Consider the following 14,841-nt stretch of genomic DNA (forward strand, 5'->3'; position numbering starts at 1 on the left):
CTTTTTAGAGACATAAAAGCCTTTCTAAAAACGCCTGCCAAATGGACACCCACACATCTTGAGAGTCACCCACTGAGCTGGCACTGCAGTAAGCTTTTAGTGCTTTTAGTGAGAATGATGCCACCCAGCACATTTAGGCTGGTTTCTATCCCTTAGGACTTTAAAAACGAGTTTCACAACCAGTCTTTGCCACGGGCTCCCACGCCACCGTTCCTCACTTACATGTACCTCACGATTTCCCTGACTGATGCACCTGGCAGCCTGGAGCTGCCTATGATAATAACTGTGACACTTGCTTTTCTTCTTCTGAAGTTATGGATTCATTAAAAAGCAAGCATTGCATCTTGCTAGAGAACCAGGTTGAGCCCACACTGAATGTTTCTATTACTTAGTTACAAAAGACAAACATAAATGACACATACACACACACACAACCACATCTAATCCCTCTGCAAATTCTACAAATCTGCTTTCTACCCGTGGGTGCCAACCCAAACCAATACCTGTCTGTAGGCTGCTACTCAAGATGTACACTTAAAAGGTACAATCTGCATTTAAGGAAAGAAATCCCCTCGTCATCTTTATTAACTGCATTTGTAGCTTTGCTTTCCTTATATGATTCACCCCTGCGTCATTTATAGTTTTCTTTTCTTGGTGTTCACTCTGTGAAACAAACTGGAGTTCTGTACACAAAATTGTATCCCAAACCGGTGCTCCCCCCTTGCCACTTGCCTGGGTTAAAAATGGCCAAACCGACTTGTAATTTGGTTAAATAAAATAAATAAATTAATTAGATGCCCCCAGGTTAAGACCCTGCCTTCCAAGTTTCAGCCCAGAGTCAATTTGTATGGCCAAGTTATAAACCCCTGAAAATAGGAAACTAATACCACGAGGATTTAAAATAATAGAAAATGTTTCACATAATATAAATCCATAAGCAGTATATTATATTTAAGTCTTAATATCTACATACTTGGACTATCTTATATCTTGACAATCACACAAAGTAATCTCACTCCCTTGCCCCCTCCCTTTGACTCTGGGTTTCATTCCTATGTATTAACAATGCTCTGGGCCATAAAATACTGTATTAATATTAGTTTGTCACAGCAGACTAAATTTAGAACAACTCATTAATATGAGAGAGTTAAAGGCAGTCAGCCAAGAGTACCAGGGACTATAAGCTCTTAAGGCTATAAGTTATGCAGATATGCCACTTGAACTGGAGCGGCAGCCATTCTTTTTGTGACTAATAAGAGATTCTATTAGTTCTAAGCTGATTCTCATTCTAATTAAGAAATGTGGGAAAAGGCAATTTTGCCATTGTAGGTATAGTTGATGTGCAACTAGCATCAGTCTTATATCATCCCTCTTGGCTTCCTGGTCATATAAGATTAGTGGCACAGGCATAAAATGAATATTCCCCCTGCATCCACATAAAAAAAAAAAAAAAAACTTGGCTGCTGTATTTGCGATGCCGTAATCATAATCGATGTTTCTGGACGATGTCTAGTAATCAGTGCCTTTTCAAAGCAAACCTTTTGTGGCTCAGAATCACCCCAGTTGGACAAAAAGTTTTGACTTTTTACAAATAAAAAACCTTTCAAATGGATACTTCTGGACTTGTTATGCCTTTCTTTGGGCTTGTCAAATATTAATTTTTTTCAATTTAGTCCCTTGCTAAGCTACAAATATTCATGTCTAACACCAAGTAGCAGTTCAGGGGCTGACAACTTGGTATGTACCTTTTGAATGATGCATAGAAGGCAGCAGTTAGCACAAAGAAAAAGCCACCAGATTGGTCTCAGGGAAACCCAGTGTCTGAATTTTTCATGACTCCTCTAGCATTTAAAGAATAAAACAACTGGCTACTAGTGTTGGGAGACCAAAGTCGGGAAGGTCAGAGCCTGGAAACGTGCAAGAGATTCCAGTCTTGCCTGGGGAAAGTCAAAGGGGATTTAAGCTGCTTAGGAGAAGTAGAAGAAAAAAAAGAAATTTCTTTTGCTTGGTTTTAGTATTTTCTGAACACCAGAGCAGCAGAATAAAAGCTATAAAAAGGTGCACAGCCCTCCCTCTCTCTAGGGTCCCTTATTTTTATGTCTCTAAGGACAACAACTTACCTTCGCTTTTGGGTTATGAGGATTACTGTTAAACTTCCCCAGATCGTGCCTTTCCTGGTGTACTTGTTCACTCATGGGTGCTCTCTCCCAAGGAAACCTGCGAGGTGGGGAGAGGAGAGCAAGTCAGTTATTTGTTTCCCTGGATATGCTTGCAAGAACCTTCCATGGAGGTGAGGGGCAAGTGGGGAAGAGGATGTCTTAATTAGCTAGATGCCCAGTGACTCGAGACTGAAAAATATTCTCCCTTTGATGAACTTTTCTGCATTTTATAACAATGTATAGGAAATCTAAATTGAATCCAGGAAAACAAATGAGTGGCGCCTACAGAAGGAAAAAAAAAAAATCTGTACAGTGTTTAAGCAACTGATGATTTCACCTGTCACCGTCTCATTAAGCTCTTAATGAGTTCTTTTCTATTCTTGGTCACATCTGATTTTTTTTTAATATAAGTCCCTTTGAACAGCTGGGAGTAAGAATCGCCTTTGATCACTGAATTCTTCTGAATTTTCAGTCAAAACAAGGCCATTTTCATCCTGACTTGGGGTATTTTTATGAGTTTATTTCCCCCAAGTACATTCCTGGGCATAGCTTTCCAGGCTGGGAAGAGCCTGAACAATTAATGTATACATTTTTACATAAATGTTTATAAATTTAACAAAGGGAGAGAGCTTTGCCACAAGAAGCCTCAGCTCTTTTGAAGGCGGTTTTCTAATGATGACCCTTGGCGTGTTGGACCACATGGGATTCCTCTGAGAAGCGTCGGATGAAAATTAGTCTATTCTCATTTCAAACAGAATTTTGCTGAAGTCCTGATCAGAGCATCAGCATGGAGTCCGGGGAGATAACACTCGCTACTTGATTCACTCCGCAGCCTCCCTCTCCTGGTAATTGTTGCAGGAACACATAGTGACAAGGCTCTAGGATGTGAGCGGTCTGGATGTACTCCGGCTGTTACGCTCTGTTTAAAGATTTAAACCATCAGGGTATGATAAGGCTTTTTGATGTTCATTGAACACGGAGCCTGGGTACAGAAGAAGGGGAAAGGGCTTCACCAGAAGGCAATCATCTTTCAGAGCCACAGTAAGACAGAGAGAGGTGGGGAAATCTCAGCCTCAGCATAGACACGGAACAAAGGGAGATGAAAGGGGCAGGGTGAGAAAGGGGCCAGCTCTCTGGCTGTGAGGCAGAACTTGCTCTATGAGAGTTCGATGCCTTAAAATGCAGGGAAAACATTTAGTGTTCCTCTTTCATTAAAACACACTCATGTTTTGATGGGGAGGGGATAATGCCAGCTGCAAATTTGGGTGGCTTCAGTTGACCCTGGATTTAAAAGAGCCTGCCCATGGCTTGTTTTGAAATTATTTAATGAGTATTTATTTTGAGTCAGATGAATGTCATTTCCAGTGCTCACCCCTGCAAACCTGGAAGAAGAACCTCCTTAAAGTACATTTTTTAAGACCCTCACAGTGTTTTCTTTCCCCAGAGGTAAAACCTGAATATTTGTCTTAAAGAACATAAGGACCAGGAAAGGAAAGGGGAAAAAAAAGTGTCCCCTTCAAAACCCAAGCCCGTTTCTTCACATCCTCTTCTTTGGCAAAATACTAGCTTTTTTCTTCACCCTGTTCACAGCCCTATCATGCCATGTTAACCAAGCCTGCACTTTGATTGTACTAATTAGACAAGAACCAAGATTTCGCCATCTTTGTCTCCCTAGCCCCTGGCATAGCTTTCTGCGTGCACCAAAGTCTTAACAAATGTGTGTTGAATGAATGTAAGACACTAAGAAATGACAGGATAGATTTCAATTTATTTTCTGTGCCTCCATTTAAACTTTCAGAAAATTGCTGCATACAGAAAGCAAAAAGTTGTGCTTTTTCCCTCTTACATCCTGTGCCAACAAACAGCAAGGCCAAGGCATAGTTGCTGAGAGCCGATGCTTCAGAATCAGAATCAGACACATCTGGAATTGAAGGCAGCTTGGCTACTTACCTCAGGACTCTGGGAAACTTACTTCACTCTCCTAAGCTTTATTTTCCCCATCTGCAGAATAGGAATATTAAAAAGAGCTCCCTCTTTGGAGTGATAAAATCCACGTAAATATCTAGCACAATGTTTGGCATACATTAGAACGTTCCCAAAAACGTAACTCCCGTTATTAATACGATTGCTATCATTAGTATTGCTCTCCAAAACATTTTCATACATGGTGACCTTAGAAGGGGATTTTAGAAATATATAGTCATCAACATAATTTAAGTGGAGGACTTTATGATGACGTACGCTATTGAGGGGTTGTTTCCACACTCGTCTCTGTTGTGGCATGAATAAAATGTGCTGTGACATGCTGGCCTCCCCTGGTCTGACAATGTGCTCTGTTCCCACCTCATATAAGTGTTCTCTATAGAGGAAAGCCCCTCTTCACTTAGATGCCAGCAATGGAACTGCAAGTGGGTTTGATCAACCAAACACCGGGAAACTAAAATGGGTCTTGCCTTTTTGAACCTGGAAAGTGATAAACCAGTCAAAACAACATGTACAGTGCTATACCCTTTCCTCCACATACTTCAATTCAGTACGACATAATCACTGCTTCTGAGGAGGCAGAAAGGAGATGAGACTCAGAACCCAATTCCATCCTATGGTGGCCACAGCCCACCTGAGCCAGGGACCCATCCCCAGTAAGCTGTGTCCCAGGAGAAGCCACCCAACACCACCAGGCCCTCTTGTGTATTCCTCACAACAACCCTATGAGGAAGGTCATTACAGATGAGAAAACTGAAGTGTAGAATGATAGTATCAAGAAAATGATCTTTACTGCCATTTCTTTTATTTCTCTTTCAAAATATTGCTTAGTAATCTGCTAGACTGGAGGTAGGGCACTCATTCTCTCTGACCCTCTGTACAAATCCCTCCATCTCTCTGGGTCTCAGTGTCTTCATCTGCATCAGTGGGTTGGGGGCTGGGGCAGGCATGGTGATCCATTCTAGCTCCATAGTCTATGATTCATGCCAGAAGGGCTGAACAACTCTGATGACACTGGAATCTCTGTGAGAACCACAAAACTTGTATCATGATCTTCCTCTCCAATTTCCCCTCACCTTCCCATCTCCCGTACTGGACATGGGAGCATGGTAGCCATTACCATTACGTCAAGAGTTCATTTTAGCAGAGCTCAAATCTAGGGAGCATTATGGCCAAATAATGTGCCCCACAATTGAGACATAAGGGAATTACTGTTTCCTTTTCTCTAGCCTGCAACGCAGAGAAAGCCAGTCCTCTAAAAACAAATTGATTGATGATATAATTTAATATCTTCATATGATTTCTAGTGGCAGAATCAATCAGCTGCTAGCACAACCATCCAAGGTGGAGAAAAAGAAAAATTGCACCAGTTGCTTTTCTTTTATTGCACTTCCGGGTACTCTAAGAAAAAACTCTCTCCAGAAAATCAATACGGCCAATTGTGCCCAGCAGTCCCCCATTACAGAATTAAATCCATATGCCAACACAAGACAATGAAGGGACCCCACTAGCAAGGGATCCATTTGCTTTGTTTGACTTAAGCTGCCCGGGAATGAGACCACAAGACTGGCTATAATTTAATGCAAACCTTGGCCTATCCTGGTCATGCATATGACTGACCCTCAGGGCACGACCATCAATTTTCTATTAAAGATCAGAGATTTGACATATCAAAGTCAACATCTAGCTGAATAACTGCAGTAACCTGATAATAATTCTTTTGTGGATTTCGCAGTAGCTTTTCAGTAAAGTATCAGAAAGGTAGCCGATTTCAATCCTGACCTGGCAAGATCTGAATATGAAATAAAGGATTTCAGCTTGATCTCCCCATGATGTGAGGATGAATGTTCTGGTAAATGTTAACTTAGTGCTCTGAATAGCTCAGTAATAGATGGGTTTAGGCAGTAATAGGTTTAAAATGTCAACTTATTGAATAATAATTTCATGTTGTACAAATACTATGTGTAAGAAGGGATTTGTTTTGCAAATTTTGAAATAAATGAATGGATTTATAATGTCCTTGACTGTTTCATTGTTCCCGTCAGAATTTTACAGAAGAATCAAAATTAGTTTCTGCTTTCTCTCGTCTTGCTGTTTTCCTGCCTTGGTCTTTAGGCAGTTTTCATAATTACTGGGCCTCCCTGAATTCTGGTCATTAATTGAGCTCTTCCTTGTTTTGGTCCCCAAAGCCAAGCTGATAGCATTATTTTCTAGTAAAAATAAAAACTCAATTATCTTTCCCTATAAAATGTTTCATGACACCAATAGCATAAAAACCTTTTCACCAACCCAGCTGTAAAATGCTCAACTGTTGAAATACAAGAAGCAAATAAAATTCTGTTTCCCTAACTGAACTCAGCCCTTCAGTCCAATTATAAGCTGACAGTTCTGTAAATCCTGGTGGAACACAAGTGTGGGTAAATGGAATTGTGATTGGGAAACTGAGGACCTGGGACAAACATCTCCACCACAACCTGTGGAAAAGGTCCTAGATTCTGCAACTGCCCCACCACACACACTCACACTTCCAACCATACAGAAGAAGTAAACATGTTTGCTCAGGGAAATGGGAGAGGCCAAAAAAACATCCAGGTGAGCTCTCTGAATACTTCAAGGCTGATCTTCAGCCCCTCGGCTTCCCTCAGCTTCCCAGAAGACTCAGGAGAACCCCACTCTTGCAGTCCACCAGCCTAGCACTTCGAGGAGCTCCTCATCTAAGGTAAAAAGGATGCCTTGATTTCCACAAAGCCAAACACCCTCAGTAGTTTATAGATGCTCACACTTGGGAAATATCTGCATGAAATTGTCCTAGACATTTGTGCTCAACCATTGAGCTCATCGGTTGAGCGCATCTCTCTTTGCCCTGAAACCACGGAGAGGCTCTGTCCTAGTCCTGGTTCTTCCAGCAGCTGATCAAAAGACAAGGATGTGAGTGCTAGTAGTTTGTTTGGAAGGTAAAGAAAACATTGGTAAGGGAATAAGTCAGGGAAGCAAAGGCAGTGAATAAAAGGGGCATTATCAAGTCAGTAACCATTTAGATAACAGGAACCTAGTCCCACTGGGGAGACTCTGAGACACTGTTGGAACTAGAGTATTTATACACCAACTCCCCTGTCAGTCATTGGTTGAGGCTGCTCCTGAGGGGCATTCATTCCTTGACATTTCCACCTACTGTATGGGTAAGTAGAGGATTTCAGGGGCCAGAGAGAATCCTCAGGAAAAAGTGCAGATGCTGGAATCTTGAGGTCAGGCAGTGTGCACTGAAATGGAAAGGGAGAGGGGTGTGGGCAGGGCACTAATACTGTCTGTTATGGACTCTGGCCTTTTACTAACTTCTGAAACTTTTCTAACTTGTTTTTAAGTTATGAAAGTTAATATGGCTCATGTATCAATAAAACAACAGCAATATATCTAAACAGTATAGAAAAGCACAAGTATTTTTTTAAAGGCCTTCTTCCTTCCAGCCATTCAGTCTTATTCTCAGGGATGACTATTTTTTTACAGCTTCTTTTTTCTCTATAGGTAAAACCTACATAATATAAACACATACCCACCCACATTAGCTGGATATCCATTTTGTGCCCACAAGTAAGGTCATACTTGACATAATTTCCTTCAGTTTGCTTTTTTCACAAAATAAAATATCTTAAATATCCTTGCATATCAATATCTCTGTATTTGTCTCAAACTTTTTAATGGATACTAATATGAACATATCGTAAATCATTAAGCATTTAGGTATTTGTTTCAACTCATATATATATATATATATATTTTTTTTTTAATATATATATATACACACATTTCCTAGAAGTGGCATTTCTCATTTAAAGAATATACACATTTTAAAATTTGACAAATCATGCCAAAGCAATCTCTAAACATTTCACCAATTTACACTTCTACCAACAGTGCATGAGTGCTTTCTTTATTCCTATATATATGCCAACAATGAAAATGATCACACTTTTTAATCTTTGGCAAACTAATAGGTTAAAATAGTATATCACTGTCTTACTTTTTGCTCCTTTTATTATGAGTGAGGTTCCTCAATTATGTTTCTTTGCATCTTCACATACAACTTACTAACGTCCTCTTAACCTTTTTCTTAATATTTCAAAAGCACTCTTTATAAACAAATAATTTTCCAGTTTGTGTTTTGTTGTTTATTGTTGTTTATGTCTGTTTTTCTGTATAAAAATATTAAATATCTATGTTTTCAAATTTATCAATTTTTTTATGTTTTCCAGGGTTTTGTTTCATAGTATGCTCTTCCTCATTCAAAATGATTAAAAACAATTCAACTATGAGTTCTCTAGAGCATTTACAGTGTGATTTTTTTTTTTCTTTGTGGTACGCAGGGCTCTCACTGCTGTGGCCTCTCCCATTGCGGAGCACAGGCTCTGGACGTGCAGGCTCAGCAGCCATGGCTCACGGGCCCAGCCGCTCCGCGGCATGTGAGATCTTCCCAGACCGGGGCACGAACCCGTGTCCCCTGCCTCGGCAGGCGGACTCTCAACAACTGAGCCACCAGGGAAGCCCTACAGTGTGATTTTTTATATTTAAGTCTTTATTTAATCTTTTTTTGATATAAAATATGAAGTAGAAATTTGGTTAAAATTTTTTTCCCAAATGACCACTTATTTGTCTCCAACCAAACCTTTTGCTAAATATTTTTTCAACACTGATCTGAAATAATTCTTTTATCAATAATCAACTTCCATATTGGTTTAACTCTATTTCTGGAATACCTATTTTGCTTTAAGTGTTATAGATTTGTAATAAAATTTATCATCTCATAAGGCTTGTCCTTCCTTTTTAATCCCTAGAATTTTGCCAGGTTTATTTTTCCAAATGAATTGTAGTATCATTTTGTCCAGATCACAAAAACATTGGTGTTTTTATTGAATTATTTGAATATCTAGATTAATTTAGGGATAATTGTCATGTTTGCAACATCCAGTCTCCCTATGCAATAACAAAATGCATTTTTCCAATCATTAGTCTTCTTTTATGTCCCCTGGCAAAGTTTGTTTCATTGAATTGTGATTTTGTACCTCAGAGGCAGAAAGTTAAAAGATAATAATTATTATCATTTATAAAAACTATTATGTTTTCACTTGAGGAAACAGTTTTTTCATATATTTCCTGAACCTTTTTGTTGAATTTATTTCTAAGTAATTAATCATATCCATAGCTTTGGTAAATGGGATGTTTCATCCCATGATATTTACTAATTCTAATTGTTTCTGTGTTAGCTATTGATTTTTGTGTTTTAATTACATATCCAGCTACCTACTGGATTCTCTTACTGTCTCTAAAGATTTTCCTCCAGTTTATTATCTTGAATTTCCCAGATTTATAATTTGTAACAAGTGAAAATAATGATCTTTAAAATCCATTCTAATACGTATACAGTAATTCTTTTTCTTTTCTAATTGCATTGGCTAATACTTTAAAAATAATATTAAGCAATAATGATGATTGCTGGAAAGTTGTCCTGTTCCTGACTTCAATAAGAATGCTTCTAGCATTGTATTATGAAGAATGATGCTAGATTTTGAACTAAAATGTATTTTTATCATGTTAAGGGAGAATTCATCTATTTCTACCATAAAAAGTTCAATTCGAGCAAAGATATTTAATTTTTCAAATGCCTTTTCACTATCTATTGAAGTGTTTTCCTCTTTTGATCTATTTATATGACAGATTGTATTAACGTATTTCCTAATAATTATCCTTGCATTCCTGTATTGAATCGATTTAATCATATCCTTTTGCTATTGTGCTGGATTCCATTTGCCATATTTTATTTAGGAGAGGGCTTTTAATTTACTGGTAAAGATTACGGATATTTTTCCCTTTTTGTGCTATCTTTGACAGACCTTAGGATCAGTGTTATGCTTGCAGGCCTCTTTCTGAAAACTAGCAGAAGGAGTTGTTCCCCCTTTAAGAGCTGATCTTAGACCAGTGAAGGAGGATTCTCTAGAGGACACATGATTTCTCTTGGTTTGACCACAGGTGTGGAAATGGGTATAGTTCAATTCAAAAATATGTATTGAGCACTTATGTATATGTTGAAACTATGTAAGTGGGAATTTGGCTCTTAAAATTAGTATGCAAGGCAAAAAAATCTCACATTACTCTATCAAACTACTGAAAGGGACTTTCCAATTATCTTGAAATTTAAACTGAAGCCCAAAGCAGAAAATAACAAATATCCATACATTTGATTAAAAAACTTATAAATCCTTGAAAGGCTTGCTACAAGATAGAAAAACTAGTGCTGTGACCCAAATTCGGGTTTATAAGAGAACTCAAGACATTAGAGATGAAGATTGAGAGAGTCATTGAAGTAAAAAGCTGTCAGTTGAGTCAGCAGTACTGTGGCATTTCTCCAACTCTCCTCATAGGTGACCCCTCCTAAGCCAAGTGAGAAAGGAGCTTCAAGGAAGTCTCTCGTTAGAGATGGGTAGTCTTCCTTAAGGGACAACTGACATGATAGCCTCCAAAACAGATGCTGAGCTGCATCTGTCCAGTGACCCTGGACCAGAGCTGAGCCTGGGCAGTCCTTGGGAGATGCTGACAATGTCCCTGGGATGAACATAAAAACTTGTGTAGACCACAGTGTCCGCGGTACGAGTGGTTTATCCTTCCAGAATTTGGTGCGGCAAGGATGTCAAGTCTTCGTTAAACTAAGAGTTCATCTCACTAGCTACAATCTTGAAAGGTCTCCACTGAAGGAAGCTACTTGTCAGGGCAAGACAACACCAGCAGAATGAGGTTGGCAGTCTACCATCCTAAGCAGGAGCTGAGGGAACAGTTGTAAGAGCTCAGCTAGAGAACAGATCTCCAACACTGAGGGTCAGTGCAGTGCCAAACATCCCCAAAGGGATCTCTAAAACACCCACAAAATTTCCTGGAATGAGAGAGCCAACTTTAAGTTTTCTGCCACATGGAAAGTATCACAACCAGATTTCATCCCCACTCATCAAGTACAGCATTGCCCTTTTAACTCTCATCTCACCCTTCTTGCCCTAGCACAGGAGGAGCTAGGAGCATAAAGGGGTGAGACTACATAATGATCAAGGGATCGATCCAAGAAGAAGATATAACAATTGTAAATATTTATGCACCCAACATAAGAGCACCTCAATACATAAGGCAAATACTAACAGCCATAAAAGGGGAAATCGACAGTAACACATTCATAGTAGGGGACTTTGACACCCCACTTTCACCAATTGACAGATCATCCAAAATTAAAATAAATAAGGAAACACAAGCTTTAAATGATACATTAAAACAAGATGCACTTTATTGATATTTACAGGACATTCCATCCAAAAACAACAGAATACACATTTTTCTCAAGTGCTCATGGAACATTCTCCAGGATAGATCATATCTTGGGTCACAAATCAAGCCTTGGTAAATTTAAGGAAATTGAAATTGTATCAAGTATCTTTTCCGGCCACAACGCTATGAGACTAGATATCAATTACAGGAAAAGATCTGTAAAAAATACAAACACATGGAAGGTAAACAATACACTACTTAATAACGAAATGATCACTGAAGAAATCAAAGAGGAAATCAAAAAATACCTAGAAACAAATGACAATGATACATGACGACCCAAAACCTATGGGATGCAGCAAAAGCAGTTCTAAGAGGGAAGTTTATAACAACATAATCCTACCTTAAGAAATAGGAAACATCTCGAATAAACAACCTAACCTTGCACCTAAAGCAATTAGAGAAAGAAGAACAAAAAAAACCCCAAAGTTAGCAGAAGGAAAGAAATCATAAAGATCAGATCAGAAATAAATGAAAAAGAAATGAAGGAAACAATAGCAAAGAAAATAAAACTAAAAAACAATAAAACTAAAAGCTGGTTCTTTGAGAAGATAAACAAAATTGATAAACCCTTAGCCAGACTCATCAAGAAAAAAAGGGAGAAGACTCAAATCAATAGAATTAGAAATGAAAAAGGAGAAGTAACAACTGACACTGCAGAAATACAACAGATCATGAGAGATTACTACAAGCAACACTATGCCAATAAAATGGACAACCTGGAAGAAATGGACAAATTCTTAGAAATGCACAACCTGCCAAGACTGAATCAGGAAGAAATAGAAAATATGAACAGACCAATCACAAGCACTGAAATTGAAACTGTGATTAAAAATCTTCCAACAAACAAAAGCCCAGGACCAGATGGCCTCTCAGGCGATTTCTATCAAACATTTAGAGAAGAGCTAACACCTATCCTTCTCAAACTCTTCCAAAATATAGCAGAGGGAGGAACACTCCCAAACTCATTCTACGAGGCCACCATCACCTTGATACCAAAACCAGACAAAGATGTCACAAAGAAAGAAAACTACAGGCCAATATCACTGATGAACATAGATGCAAAAATATAGCAGAGGGAGGAACAATTCCAAACTCATTCTACGAGGCCACCATCACCCTGATACCAAAACCAGACAAAGATGTCACAAAGAAAGAAAACTACAGACCAATATCACTGATGAACATAGATGCAAAAATCCTCAACAAAATACTAGCAAACAGAATCCAACAGCACATTAAGAGGATCATACACCATGATCAAGTGGGGTTTATTCCAGGAATGCAAGGATTCAATATACGCAAATCAATCAATGTGATACACCATATTGAAAAATTGAAGGAGAAAAACCATATGGTCATCTCAATAGATGCAGGGAAAGCTTTCGACAAAATTCAACACCCATTTATGATAAAAACCCTGCAGAAAGTAGGCATAGAGGGAACTTTCCTCAACATAATAAAGGCCATATATGACAAACACACAGCCAACATTGTCCTCAATGGTGAAAAACTGAAAGCATTTCCACTAAGATCAGGAACAAGACAAGGTTGCCCACTCTCACCACTCTTATTCAACAGTTTTGGAAGTTTTAGCCACAGCAATCAGAGAAGAAAAAGAAATAAAAGGAATCCAAATCGGAAAAGAAGAGGTAAAGCTGTCACTGTTTGCAGATGACATGATACTATACATGGAGAATCCTAAAAATGCTACCAGAAAACTACTAGAGCTAATCAATGAATTTGGTAAAGTAGCAGGATACAAAATTAATGCACAGAAATCTCTTGCATTCCTATACACTAATGATGAAAAATCTGAAAGTAAAATCAAGAAAACACTCCCATTTACCATTGCAACAAAAAGAATAAAATATCTCAGAATAAACCTACCTAAGGAGACAACAGACCTGTATGCAGAAAATTATAAGACACTTTTGAAAGAAATTAAAGATGATACAAATAGATGGAGAGATATACCATGTTCTTGGACTGGAAGAATCAACCTTGTGAAAATGATTCTACTACCCAAAGCAATCTACAGGTTCAGTGCAATCCCTATCAAACTACCACTGGCATTTTTCACAGAACTAGAACAAAAAATTTCACAATTTGTATGGAAACACAAAAGACCCCGAATAGCCAAAGCAATCTTGAGAACGAAAAACAGAACTTGAGGAATCAGGCTCCCTGACTTCAGATTTTACTATAAACCTACAGTAATCAAGACAGCATGGTACTGGCAAAAAAAACAGAAATATAGATCAATGTAACAGGATAGAAAGCCCAGAGATAAACCCACGCACATATGGTCACCTTATCTTTGATAAAGGAGGCAAGAATGTACAGTGAAGAAAGGACAGCCTCTTCAATAAGTGGTGTTGGGAAAACTGGACATGTACATGTAAAAGTATGAGATTAGAACACTCCCTAACACCATACACAAAAATAAGCTCAAAATGGATTAAAGACCTAAATGTAAGGCCAGAAACAATCAAACTCTTAGAGGAAAACATAGGCAGAACACTCTACGACATAAATCACAGCAAGATCCTTTTTGACCCACCTCCTAGAGAATTGGAAATAAAAACAAAATAAATAAATGGGACCTAATGAAACTTCAAAGCTTTTGCACAACAAAGGAAACCATAAACAAGACAAAAAGACAACCCTCAGAATGGGAGAAAATATTTGCAAATGAAGCAACTGCCAAAGGATTAATTTCCAAAATTTACAAGCAGCTCATGCAGCTCAATAACAACAACAAAAAAAAAAAACAACCCAATCCAAAAATGGGCAGAAGTCCTAAATAGACATTTCTCCAAAGAAGATATACAGATTGCCAACAAACACATGAAAGAATGCTCAACATCATTAATCATTAGAGAAATGCAAATCAAAACTACAATGAGATATCATCTCACACCGGTCAGAATGACCATCATCAAAAAATCTACAAACAATAAATGCTGGAAAGGGTGTGGAGAAAAGGGAACACTCTTGCACTGCTGGTAGGAATGTGAATTGGTACAGCCACTATGGAGAACAGTATGGAGGTTCCTTAAAAAACTACAAATAGAACTACCATATGACCCAGCAATCCCACTACTGGGCATATACCCTGAGAAAACCATAATTCAAAAAGAGTCATGTACCAAAATGTTCATTGCAGCTCAATTTACAATAGCCCAGAGATGGAAACAACCTAAGTGCCCATCATCGGATGAATTGGTAAAGAAGATGTGGCACATATATACAATGGAATATTACTCAGCCATAAAAAGAAACGAAATTGAGCTATTTGTAATGAGGTGGATAGACCTAGAGTCTGTCATACAGAGTG

The sequence above is a fragment of the Orcinus orca genome, chromosome 1 (assembly GCF_937001465.1).
Source record: "Orcinus orca chromosome 1, mOrcOrc1.1, whole genome shotgun sequence".
NCBI lineage: Eukaryota > Metazoa > Chordata > Mammalia > Artiodactyla > Delphinidae > Orcinus > Orcinus orca.